Source organism: Tupaia chinensis, unplaced genomic scaffold, assembly GCF_000334495.1.
Source record: "Tupaia chinensis unplaced genomic scaffold, TupChi_1.0 Scaffold148822_2, whole genome shotgun sequence".
Classification (NCBI taxonomy): Eukaryota; Metazoa; Chordata; class Mammalia; order Scandentia; family Tupaiidae; genus Tupaia; species Tupaia belangeri.
Genome location: NW_006208670.1, coordinates 1880326 through 1892806, shown reverse-complemented (window position 1 = coordinate 1892806; position 12481 = coordinate 1880326). Strand labels below are relative to the sequence as shown.

The following is a 12481-nucleotide window of genomic DNA, read 5'->3' as shown; positions in this document are numbered from 1 at the left end:
AATGAATAAATAAGATGCTCTCGAAAAAAAAAAAAAAAAAAAAAAAGTGTTCATGTGTGGAGGGGGGTGGTGAGAAGAAAAAGAAGAACGAAAAAAATCTCCAGGCAGGTGACTATAGAGCTCGCACAATTAACCCACATTACCCTGCTAACGTCGGACAATAACACTACTCCAGGGCCATCTTTATATTAAATCCGAGTCACTAGCCTTCATAACCACATGAAAAAGTACATGCATTAGAGTCGATCTTGACAGCAATACAAGAACTATGATTAGACTATGTAAGTTCAATTTAAATCTAGATCAAAGAAATCTAAATTACTCTTCATTTGGGCTATAATCTTATATTCCAAAGTTTAAATGCATATAAGAAAGTTTTATCTAATTTAAAAATACTAGCTCAAATATAAGCACAGATTGAATACTATTCTTCTTCTGAAGTAACCAGTACAAAGGGTTCTGTTCTTCCCATAGTAAAATATGTCCTAGAACTTGAGCTAGTAGGCAATCACTACCTTTTCTTTATAGGAAAGAAAAAAAAAAACCCTCTGAAATATGTACTATAACCTCTGAAAAATACAATTATCTTCCCCAAAAAATGAGGCATTTTTTTCCTGACAAAAACGATGGGCAATTGATCTATAGTTCTTTTCTTCCTCAAAAAAAATTATTGTATATTGTGTAATGATCATTATAATTAAAAATTAAGATGGCTTGCAATAATTTCACCATTATTTGATTCAAAATCTTTATAAAATATTGGCATTTTCCAACATTTATTTTTCCTGTCTATGTTCCATTTAAGGCCAAATTTTCAAACCCAGCTGCCAAATTACACATATAATTACTGCATTTGCGCACAAAAATGTGATAATTGCTTACACAATTTCAGAGGCCAGCTTGAGGCTCCTTTCCAAATTTGTTTTACATGTTCAGTGCGGTGTATGTAGTTTTATATGAAATGGGGGAAGTCGAATTCATGGTTCGTCTGGGTGATGTATGAAAATGGGCACAAAACAAAGCCTTTCTATAATTGCCTGGGTCTTTCCTATTTCTCCCAATAGACCTTTATGAAAGTCTTACAGAGTAGCTCAAACTTCAACTGGATTGGAATCAGGGTAATGGAATGAGATGATACCTGGCGTAATACCCCTAAACAGTACAGGTGCTCATTTTCTTGGTGGTTGACATGACGCAATGAGGCAATTCTTCGGGCTATGAATGGCTACTACCTACCTGGGTAAGAAAAGATAAAGGTGATGGAAGGCCCTCAACTGTACAGCCAGCCAAGACGATACCAACCTTCCCAGGACAGAGCAGTGGCTGGGAATTTACCCTTTCAACTTTGCCCAACAGTTGATATTACCATTTGACAAATGTTCACCATGGACATGGCCCAAAATGGGTATTCCTAGTAGAAGGTTTAGTTCGAGAAAAAGGCAAAGAAACAAGATCTAGCCAGGCATACACATTAATAAGATAATACTTCTGCTTTTGCACAAGCAGGATAGAGACTTGTGGCCATATAAACTGATTCTCAGGCTGAAAACAAAAAAGTACTTTCCAAACTCAAAAACTATGAATCCAATCTGCAACTATGGCCAAATATCCAATGTTTGAACTGACCAGAAACGAGTAGGCCAGAAGCATATTAAATACTGAAGAATGCTCTCTTGCCAAAGAAACCCCCAGAAACGTCATTCTTCCCCAATGCCCACTTGGAATAATCATAACTGCACTTCCTGAGCACTTGATACATGTTAAACGGGCGCTTTAAGCATTTTGCATGTGTTTATCCCCCCTTTACATTCTTACTAGTCCTAAAAGGTAAGACCATTATTACCCTCCTTTTACACATGTGGAGACTGAAGCACAAAGAGTAAGACATTTATCCAATGCCATGCAAATGAAAAGCCACAAAGTCAGTATTAGGACCCAGACGTTTTGACTCTGAATCCTTTACTCTTAACCTCAGTAAAGTAGTGCTTCCTAAATGGACCAAAGGAAAATAGAATACGTGAAAAATAGTTTCCCAAAGAGAAGACCTTGGGGGGCCAGTAGGTGGGATCGTGGTTAAGACAGCAGACTCCCACATGACCGACTGTGGTTCAACTGCTGGACCCAGTGGCTTGAAAATCACACTGGGAGCATGTACATGCATTTCCAAAATCCCAAGAAGAGACTGAAGGAGAGTAGATTGCAGTGTGATTATATCCACTGGGGGTGATTTCTTACTTTCCTTCTCTCTGTCTCTCTCCAGTGAAAGCATGTACCTTAATGGAAACACACACACACACGCCCACCCAAAACCACCTTGGGCAGTCACTATGACTATCCAAAGAATAACCTTCTAGAATACAGTCCTCACCATTTCTGTCAATATCATCCTGGAAGAATAATATTGTCATGTACTAACAACCTTTGTATGCTGTTTCCCATTTGCTCTTTTCCAAATAAGAACTTTTTTATTGCAGTTTTCCTGTTATTTCATTTTATGTAAGTTGTGTTATAGGGGAATAGCATTACCAGAAGTCCCTGAACTATGAGGAGCTTTACCCAGATATGAAGACAATCCCACATCACTTGGAGTGAACACACCGTATCTTTAGGTTGTCTCTAGTGGGAAAACATAGCTATTTCAAAATGTATGGGAAGAAAGAGGGCTCATATGGGAACTGGGAAGCCAAAGGACATTCAGCAATAACTTATCCAATATCTACTTCTCCATTTCTAGAAATTTCTTCCTGGGCTTTGGGACTGTGAGTCTCAGTCCCACTTCCAGAAGTGCGTTGAGTTCTGATTAGCATGACAATCAGAATAACACCACCACATCCTAAAATCTATCTTGACATGGCAAATGGTTTAGGAATGATCAGTAATCCAGACTTAAACCAATCTGAACACAGTATCTATTCACCTTGATCGGTTCATCTTAGTCCAAATAATGCACAGAACGAGGAACAAGTTTAGGTAGGTACCAGAAATACCTGACCCCATTCCAGTGTGTGTGGGGGGGAGGGCTCCTTGTACTGTGAAATCCAATACTGCCTAGCTTGGGAGGTTCTGAGGCAGTCTGAACTGACTAGAGACACATAGGATTTGGCTGAGTTCAATTCCCAGCTCTTGCACTTACTAGCTGGATAAGGTGACTATAAAATTTATAGTCCAAATTGGAATATTTATGTTAAAAGAGAGTATTGTAAATAATATATCAAGGACAACAGGTATACACTGGAACAGTCCCAGAAAAATAGGCATGGATCTATAGTTTCTACAGTTGGGTTGTTCTGAACACATCTTTGAGTAGCAGTTCACCCATTTATAAAACAGAGCTAACAGTTTCTCTCAGGGTTGTCAGAGAATTCGAGAAGAAAAAGCACAGTGAGACACAGAATAGGTGCTCAAAGGGAAGGCCTCTCACTTTGTTACTCTAAGTGCTTCCATATTGATAATTCTTCACATATTCATATATTTATTGAGTGATTTAGAGTTTTTATTTCATTAAATAACACTTATTTAAATGAAATAAAAATAAGACTCTATTGAAAAAATAAACTTTAATCATCTATAAAAACCAGGCCCAGAGCCATGTGGCTGATGATGATGGAGGCTGGATCCCACATGGCCAACTGTGAGACCCGAGTCCTAGACCCAGTAGCTTGAAAAACTCTCTGGACACGTGTGCACGCATGCCCGGGATTCTGAAAGGAGAACGGAAGAGAAGGGATTGAAATGTGGTCATCTACCCTGAGCAGAGACGCGCTCTCACTTTCTCTGTCTCTCTGCTTTTCTCTAGCAAGCACATAAGCCCTAGGAGGGAAAACAATACTTGCACATGAGTGTGGTAGGTCCCCACTTACTAGGTAACTTTCAGGAGCGCAGAAAACTTCCCTTCTAATATACTTTCTTGGTGATGCCTAAAAATCCTCACCTATTGAAAACAGGTAGAGAAACAAGTGGCTTTGACCCTTGAACTGGGACAAATTCCTAAGGAAGAAGCAGCACCCAGGTTTTACTCTCCCCTTTCCAATATACTCGAACCTGACACTGTAGCCCTACGTCTCTCCAAGGACATGGCACTTCTCGTCACCCGCCCACCTGCCAGCCTGTGACGGGATCTGGTAAGGCCAAAATAATTCTTTCTCAGCCTTCCCGTTTGCTCTTCACATCGTAAATCTGAAATCACGTCATATCAACACATTCATTGCACGTGAGACTCTGAAGCATATAACAGTCAAGGTCCACTCAAAAGACAAAACTTATGCCACTCATTTAAACACGGAAACGGCGGGACCAGCAGTTGGCGTAATGGCTATGTCGCTGGACTCCCATGTAGCCTGCAGTTCGAGTCCCAGATCCGGTGGCTTAAACTCACGCCAGGCACGTGTGCATGTGAGCCCAAGCTCCCGAGAGAATGGAGGAGAAGGGATTGTGGCGTGGCCATCCCCCCTGGGGGGTGATTTCTCGCTTTCTGTCTCTAGGTCTCTCTCTCTCTGGTGAGTACTCGTGCCCTATAGCGAAAACCGCTCCAAAAAAAACCCAAAACACAGAAAATGTAACATCAAGATCTGTTAACAAGGCAAATAAAACATGGAGATAGTGACTTTAAGGAATCGGAATCGGCTACCCTTCTAACATGAGTTTGGAATTGTAAACGTTCGAATGATTTAAACCACCTGGAAAAGAGGGGGTCCACGAAGCTGAGGCCCAAAGGTCCGAGTGGCAGGCGCTGCCCAGTGGTCAGTGTCCTGGGCCGAGGCTGAGCGAGGGTCCCGGCCCGCCAGGAGGAAACCAGCCTTCCTGCAAGGGCCTGCAGCCACCCCCACCGACCAGCGACCACCGAGTCTGGGAGGACGCAGCGCGACGCCTCCCGAGTGCCGGCCAAACCACGAACCGGGGACACAGCGGCCGCTCGGGAGGCTCTGCCAGCGAAGGCCCTTGCTGGGGTGACAGCTCAGGAACAGGAAGCCGGCCCGGACAGGAAGCGGCCCGGCCCACTCGGCCTCGCAGGCGCAGGCGCGCGCCGGTGCCCCCTGTTGGCAGAGTCGAGCTGAGCTCCTCCCGCGGAACCGAACCGTGGGCCAGGCCTAGCAGCACCTCGCAGAGGACAGCTTTAGAGCGTGGGGAAATACCTGTTTTGAGTTTTCTTTTTTGTGTGTGTGTGAGATTTTTGCCTTAGGGCGCATGCACTCGCCGGAGAGACAGAGAGACAGAAAGGGGGGATGGCCACGCCGCAATCCCTTCTCCTCCATTCTCTCGGGATCTCGGGCACTCGCACAAACGTTCCGGCGTGAGTTTAAGCCACCGGGTCCAGGACTCAAACCGCAGTCCACTACGTGGGAGTCCAGCGACGTAACCACTACGCCATCTGCTGGTTCCTAGAAATAATACGTTAATCCATAGCACAAAGCAGTACTTTTTTTTTGGGGGGGGGGGTTTGCTAAAGGGCATATGCGGTTGCCAGAAAGACAGACAAAAAGCGAGAAATCACCCCCCCCAGGGGGAGCAGTACCTTTTTTCATTGCCAGAGGGTGCATGTGCTTACCAGGGAGAGAGAAAGCACCTAGCGTGGGGCATGGTCACACCACCATCCCTTCTCCATCCTGTGGGAATCTGGACAATTCACATGCACCTGTTTTTCAAGCCACCAGAGCCAGGATTCAAACACATGCACCTGGAGTCAGCCACGTGAAATCCAGCTCGCTTAACTGCCAGGCTCCAGGCTGGCCCGAGGGCAGTACATTTGTTTTATATATAGGAGGAGCCCATAGTCTGGCTATCAGAGAACGTGAAGACGGCCCAGTTCCTGCAAGATGCCCCCCATGCTTCCTGTACCACCACCAACAGACACGTTCTGCAAACCGGAGGACCATCAAGGGTAGGTGCTGTCATGATCACGTCTTCTGGGAGACAGGTGTGAACAGGCAATCACTAACCGTTTGGGTATTGCCAGTTGCCCTGCGTACATCGTCGCAGCCGTATTAGTGTGTAACTGAGACCTGGCAGAGACATGGGAGATTTACGCTCCTACAGAGTCCTGAGTACGCTTGTTCCTCAAGAAAGAGCTTAAAGCACTGGGATTCTTTTCTCTGGAGACATTTAAGGAGCCATCATTTGAATGATTCTATTTTCTCAGAGTGCTGAAGGAGAAAATATTGATTAAGGAATATTCTGAAAGTTACCCATTGTATAGAAAGTTAATAAAAAGGCGTATTGTGGTCATGGTAGAATTTTCAGAGGTAATAATCATGGCTTCATTGTGCCTACCTGTTCGGCCATTTTTCTTTTGTATAAAATGTCTATTCATTATATTGTCCATGTCTTTGTTAAATGAGTTTGGACAGATATAACAAGATAAGAAAGTCTATAACCTTATACCAATGTTTGACAGCTCTAACAGGCTGTATTCTGGTATTTCTGGGGTCTTTCCTGGAGCAGTTAAACGCAGAAGTCAGCCACAAAACAACATTCAGAAATGTTCTTTAATTGCCAGACTAGAAAGTCAGCTTAGACCACGCTTTAACTCCAATTTGCCTAAATAAGATCTAAAGGATATTTATGACTTGAATATGGTTTGCTCTGAGAAAAGTCTTTAAAACACATGGGGATGGGGGACCAGCAGTAGGCGTAATAGCTATGTCTCTGGACTCCCATGCAGCCGACCATGGTTCAAATCCCAGACCCAGTGGCTTAAACTCACACCGGGGCAATGTGCATACAGGCCCAAGATCCCAAGAGGAGAATGGAGAAGAGATTGCAGCATGGCCATCCCCCCGGGGGTGATTTCTCGCTTTCTCTCTGTCTCTCTCTCTGTCTCTCTGGTGAGCGCATACATTCTATAGTAAACACCTCTCAAAAAAAAAAAAAAGACACATGGGGATGGGGCAGAGGAGAAAGGAAAAACTAACCATCATCTTGGGCTTTCAAAACCCTGGAAGTGATATAGTGAGACAAAAAGGGGCCAGCAGGTGACATGAAAGTTAAGATGCTGAATCCCACATGGCCAACTATGTGGTTAGAATCCTGGATCGAGCGGCTTGAAAATCGCACTGGGCACACATGCATGCATGCCCAAGATCCCAAGAGCAGAGTGGAAGAGCAGAGATGTCAGTGTGGCCTTGTCCCCTGGGGAGTGATTTGTCATTTTCCTTCACTTTCTCCCTCTCTGTCTCTCTGGAGCATGCACACCCTGTGACAAAAAAGAAAAAAAATAGACAATGCCCATCCCATTCTGTGATTCGCCTGCTTCAGCTACACAAAGAATTCGTCTGTTACTGGCATCTAATTGGAACCTTCTACCCAAATGCAGATCCTTACACAGGTGGCTTAGACTGACAATCTGCCCTTCTTCAAATTTTACACCATCAATCAAAAATAACAATGACCGCCATGACACTTTGTACCCAGTCATAAACCAAAACAACAGGCTCATCGTATTGTCGGTTGTACATAACAAATCATCCTCAAATATTTAGCAGCTTAACAATAAACAGGTACGATCTCCATTTCTCCAAGTCAGAAACCTAGGAGTGGCCTAGATGGATGGCTTCCGTAAAGATTTCCTTACAATTTAACAAAATGCTCTTCTGGAGTTAGTGAGACCCAAAAAAGGCTTAGAGCTAGCGGAAGACTGCCTGATGTCAAATAAAGGACCGGTGTAAGTGGGAAGATAGGAAAGAGGGGAGATAGATGGGAAGGCTAGGACGCAGAGACTGGCATCCAAGGAGCGATCACACAGAGACACCTGAACTGGAGCGGCGCCCACAGGGCTGCTCTCGTCTCGCACCTTTGCTGTGTCCTGTGTTGGACTCTGGGAGAGTCCTTCAAGTCAGAATGCTGGAGAAGTCACTGAAAATTATGCCTAGGGGAGCCAGATGGTGGCGCAGTGGTGATACGGCTGCATCCACATGGGAAGGTCCTAGGTGTGCATCCTGGAGCCTCCCTTACCAATCAGGTGAATGCGCACTTGCCAGTGACACCCAGGCTAGCCACAGCTGGGGTTGGTCCTGATGCCACCGTGGGGGTACTCTTCTCTGTCTGTTTCTCCCTGTCTTTCTGTCTCTGTCATGCAAAAAACTAAATAAGCAAACTGTAAAAAGAAACAGAAAATTATGCCAAGAGAAAGCAAGAAGACTGGGCAGGACAAAATGGCAGCCTCTCCTGGTGTTTTTGCTTTTTCTTACAAACTTACTCACGTCTTACACTTCTTTTATGTCTTCTTTGTCTTTCTCCCTCCACCTATCCCCACCCGCACCACAGAGTAGAAATGACAGAGTAAGTATTTGGAGCTTACCTACCTCTTATCCCTCAGTTGTGTTCATAGCTTGTTCTTTAAACCAGAACTGTTCTGCAACGTATTACTAATTGTTTGGGGGTTTGAGTCCTCTATTTGAAGTGTGCCACATGTCCTGTCAAAATAACTTCTCAGAGCTGTGTAACGACTGTGGGTGGCCTGTGATCACCTTGTCAGAGTGTCTGTTACACCCAGAGCTGGTTGCCAAGTCCCACACTGCTTACAACTTATGTTCCATGTACCATCTCCACCCTCGTCTCTTTTTTTCTGGCAGTTGCTGGGCCAAACAGCAATTTGCAGTTATGTATGCAGCTTAAACCCTATTGTCAATATCCTTATCCTCAATACACACCCATTCCAGTGGTGTGAGCTGAGCTTCCGGGGAGGGAGCAGGGCTGAGGTTAACAGAAGCAAGGCTTCCCGGGGTCTTCAGCCAAAGCACACATTGTCTAGAGCTGCTTTGTCTCCTTCTGGGCTCTCTTTGGGGGATTTTCATTTGGAATTAAAAACGGATCACAGTTTGCTGTTTGTTTGCTATTGTCAGGTCAGACGCAGTGTTCTAGTACTCGGGGACAGGGTAGTATGCTGTGTGCTTAGAATTTTCTTGGCAGTTTAATAGGGATGATGGAGTTCATCTGCGTTTGGAAACCACCTTTCCTCCTAGACTCTCAAAAGCCTCCAAAAACAAAACTTAATCTTCCCAGCAAATGGGAGGAAGTCAGGTATGTCACGGTGCCCCTGGTTCCCTCAAGCCCACTTCAAAGGGTACAGAGAACAAGGGAAGGGAGATGAAGGTTGACACCTTCTTAAAGGACCACAGAGGGAGTCTGTGTGCTACTTACAGAAAAAGAAATCCCCTCTGGGTAGACACATTTCAAGAAGACTCTCTTTCCTCTAGACCGACTAAGTCCCATGCCAGGGCCCATGGTTTAACAAGTAGAATATGACTCACCCCTTAACCAGGTCTTCTAGCCACGGCACAGGTGTACATGTGGGCTCTGAATTTTCACATCCAGGTTTTTGTGCTTAGGGTCAGAATTTTGTCAGAGACTGGCTATTTTCCTCATTACATTATTGCCCGGTTAAAGAGACCACCAGTACCTTTAAAAAAAAGAAAGAATTATTTTATTTTTATTATTATTTAATTTACTAGTGGGCATATCTACACACCAGAGAGAGACAAAGTGAGTGAAGGAAAGTGAGAAAGCAAGCCACCAGGTCCAGAATTCAAACTGCAGTAGGCCATGTGGGAGTCCAGCACCTTAACCACCACACCATCTGCTAGTCCTCCACCAATACTTTAACATCTAAGTCAAAAATTACAATTTAGAGGCCAGCCAGTGTGTGATGGTTAAGGCTGCTGGATCCCAAATGGCCAACTTCACCGTTTGAGTCCTGGACCCAGTGACTTGAAAAATATCCTGGGCATGTGTACATGCATGCCAAAAATCTCAAGAGGAGAATGGAGGAGAAGGGATTACAGTGTGGCCATCCCCCAAACCTCCTAGAGGCTGATTTCTCACTTTCCTTCCTCTCTAGCAAGTACATGCACCCTATGGCAAAACTAAAAAAAGAACACAGTTCAGAGGCCTTTAACAGTCTGCAAAATCATTTCACTTAAGAAATATTTATTAAGCACTTATTGTGTCCAAAGCACCAGCCCCCTCCAGGAGAGTAAAGCCCTTTGGGAAGACAAAAAAAAATTGTAGAATATAAGCGTAGTTATGTTAGTCAGCTTCTGATGTGGTACCCAGTGAGCCTCACCTACTGGTATTAACAGTATTGTCGATTCCTCCCTTGAGTGTGGACCAAGCTTAGTGACTAATGAATTCTAATGAATAGACTGGAGCCAAAGTAATGAGCTATCCCTCCCGTGGTAAGGTTACAAAAGACCGTGGCTTCCATCTTGATAGTACTCTCTCTCTTCCTAGTTCTCTGGCCTTCCCACTCACTTCCCATTCCGATGCATCAAGTTGCTACATTATAAGAGACTCCATGGAGAGGTCCAGGTAGTAAAGAACTGAGAACCAAAACCAGCAAGTGGCTTATGAGAAACTGAGACCTCATCCCAACAAGTAGCAAGGAGTGAAATTCTGCCAACATCTGACCCCATCAAGCCTTGATATGACTCCCCCTTGTGAGAGACCCTGTACCAGAGGACCCAGCTAAGCCACACCCAGATTTCTTATCCACAGAAACTTGTATATCAAGTCACTAAATTTTGGGGTCATTCGTATGAAGTTGCAATCCCAAAGTTGTCATTAAAATATAGGCCAGGACTGTCATCAGCTCAAGGCTCCACTGCCTTGGGTAGAGAAGGTTCCACTCTAGGTTCACTCATGGGTTATTGGCAAAATTTAATTTTCAAAGACTGTTGAGTTGAGGATATTAGTTTCTTGCTATGGGAGAAGCAAGAAACTAATTTATCATCAATCTCTCTACAGGATCATCTAGAACACGGCAGCTGACTTCCATCAGAGTAAGCAAGTGAAACAGCAAGATAGAAGCCAGGGACTTTTTGTGATGTAATCTCAGAAGAAGCACCACATCACTTTTGCCATTTTCCGTAGATTAGAAGCAAGTAATGAGGTCCAGCCCACCCTCAGGGACAAGAGATTACACAAAGACACGACTACCAAGAGGCTGGGATCTTTGAAGGACGTCAGCAAGCTGCCCCCACATCTTCACTATCAGTCCCCCATCCATCCTTCTCCAATCCCTCACCTGGCCTTAGAGGCTCTCTCTGCCCTTCCTTTTCTTTATTCACCATATTTATTTGTACACAAAAGTTTGTAACTTATGCCTAAGCTCTAGCAAATCTTCCTCATGAGACTTCCTACTTCCTTTCCATTTTCTCAGCTGGGACCAGAAAAGAGATTAATATTTCTAATCACATTATATAATATCCTTTTCCTGTTCAAAAATGCCACTGCCTCTCAAATACCTCTTTTATAATTTGAGATGTTTATCATTCTAATCCAAGGCACCTTTCCAATAAAGCATATCGTCCTACTCCCTTCCAGTCAAATAGGTATTATTGTCCCTGAATCACGGCTAGTCTATGCCTTTCCATGGCTTTGCCCACGCCATTCTCCCCATCTAGGATAGCCTCCCTTTAATTTCCACCTTTCAGGATTCTCCCCAAATACCATGATTCTGCACAAGTTCTGTCTCCTTTATGAAACTTACAAATGGATGATAGAGTGTGCTGAACATAGCTGGTCAAGGAATCTGTATGACAGAATGGTTTGGTCACCCTGGACTCAAACGGCCTCTTTCTTCTGCCAATTCTTGAACTATTCCTTATTCACTGAACCTCTGATGTGACACTTAGCATAGACTTCAGTTAGGATGAAACCTCAGTTTAAAAACTAGGTTATCAATACATGCATATTGATGAAAGGTGTAAAACAAGTCAAGATTAGAACTCCAAGTCTAATTTAAGGGGAGTAACATCTTTGTCAAACCTGACCATAGTTATGTTCTAGTATGTTCTAGAGAGGACCTATCAACATTCTCAGGATTCCATTTCTTACTACCTTGCCTTCAGTGACTCATCATTATTATCAAGACAAAGCTATTGAAATTTACATTCAGAAGCATGGAATTGTTGAGGTTCTCAACTATTTCCTAGCTGAATGCATAATGTAAAGAAGAGTGCTCTTCTTGAAGTTTAAGGGGGTACAGGAGATTCTAACACCATTATTATTCTTTGACATTTAAGAGAAGGACAGAAAAGTGACCTGAAAGACCAGCCATGGTGATTAAGGCGCTGGATTCCCACATGGCCGACCACAGTTCCAGGAAGCATGGAAATCATGCCAGACACATGTGTTTGGGTGCCAAAAATCCTGAGAGGAGAATGGAGGAGAAAGGATTACAGCGTGGCCATGCCCCTGGGGAGAAACTTCTCACTTTCCCTCTCTCTCTCTCTCTCTCTCTCTCTCTCTCTCTCTCTGGAGACACATGCCTAATGGCAAAACTCTAAACAAACAAACAAAGATAGCCATGAATAGAGATAGATATGAGGATGGAAAGTTGTGGCCCACAGTAAGAGTACTGATGGCCGGAATGGTCTCTGTGAGTAGGTAGGTTGATGAGAGAGAGATACTACTTGAGGGGTAGTCTATGAATAAAATAAGAGTTCAAGGGAAGCAAATGTTTGATCAATTGAATTGGTAATTAGGG

At 44.0% G+C, this 12481-nt stretch overlaps 1 long non-coding RNA gene across 1 annotated transcript; it reads left to right on the top strand.

Moving 5' to 3' along the window:
• Positions 1-5749: 5749 nt before the first annotated feature.
• On the top strand, positions 5750-11036 carry LOC102485783 (uncharacterized). The gene is made up of 3 exons (XR_337681.1): positions 5750-5878; positions 10738-10772; positions 10864-11036. It is a non-coding gene; the product is annotated as an uncharacterized LOC102485783 (long non-coding RNA).
• Positions 11037-12481: the final 1445 nt, after the last annotated feature.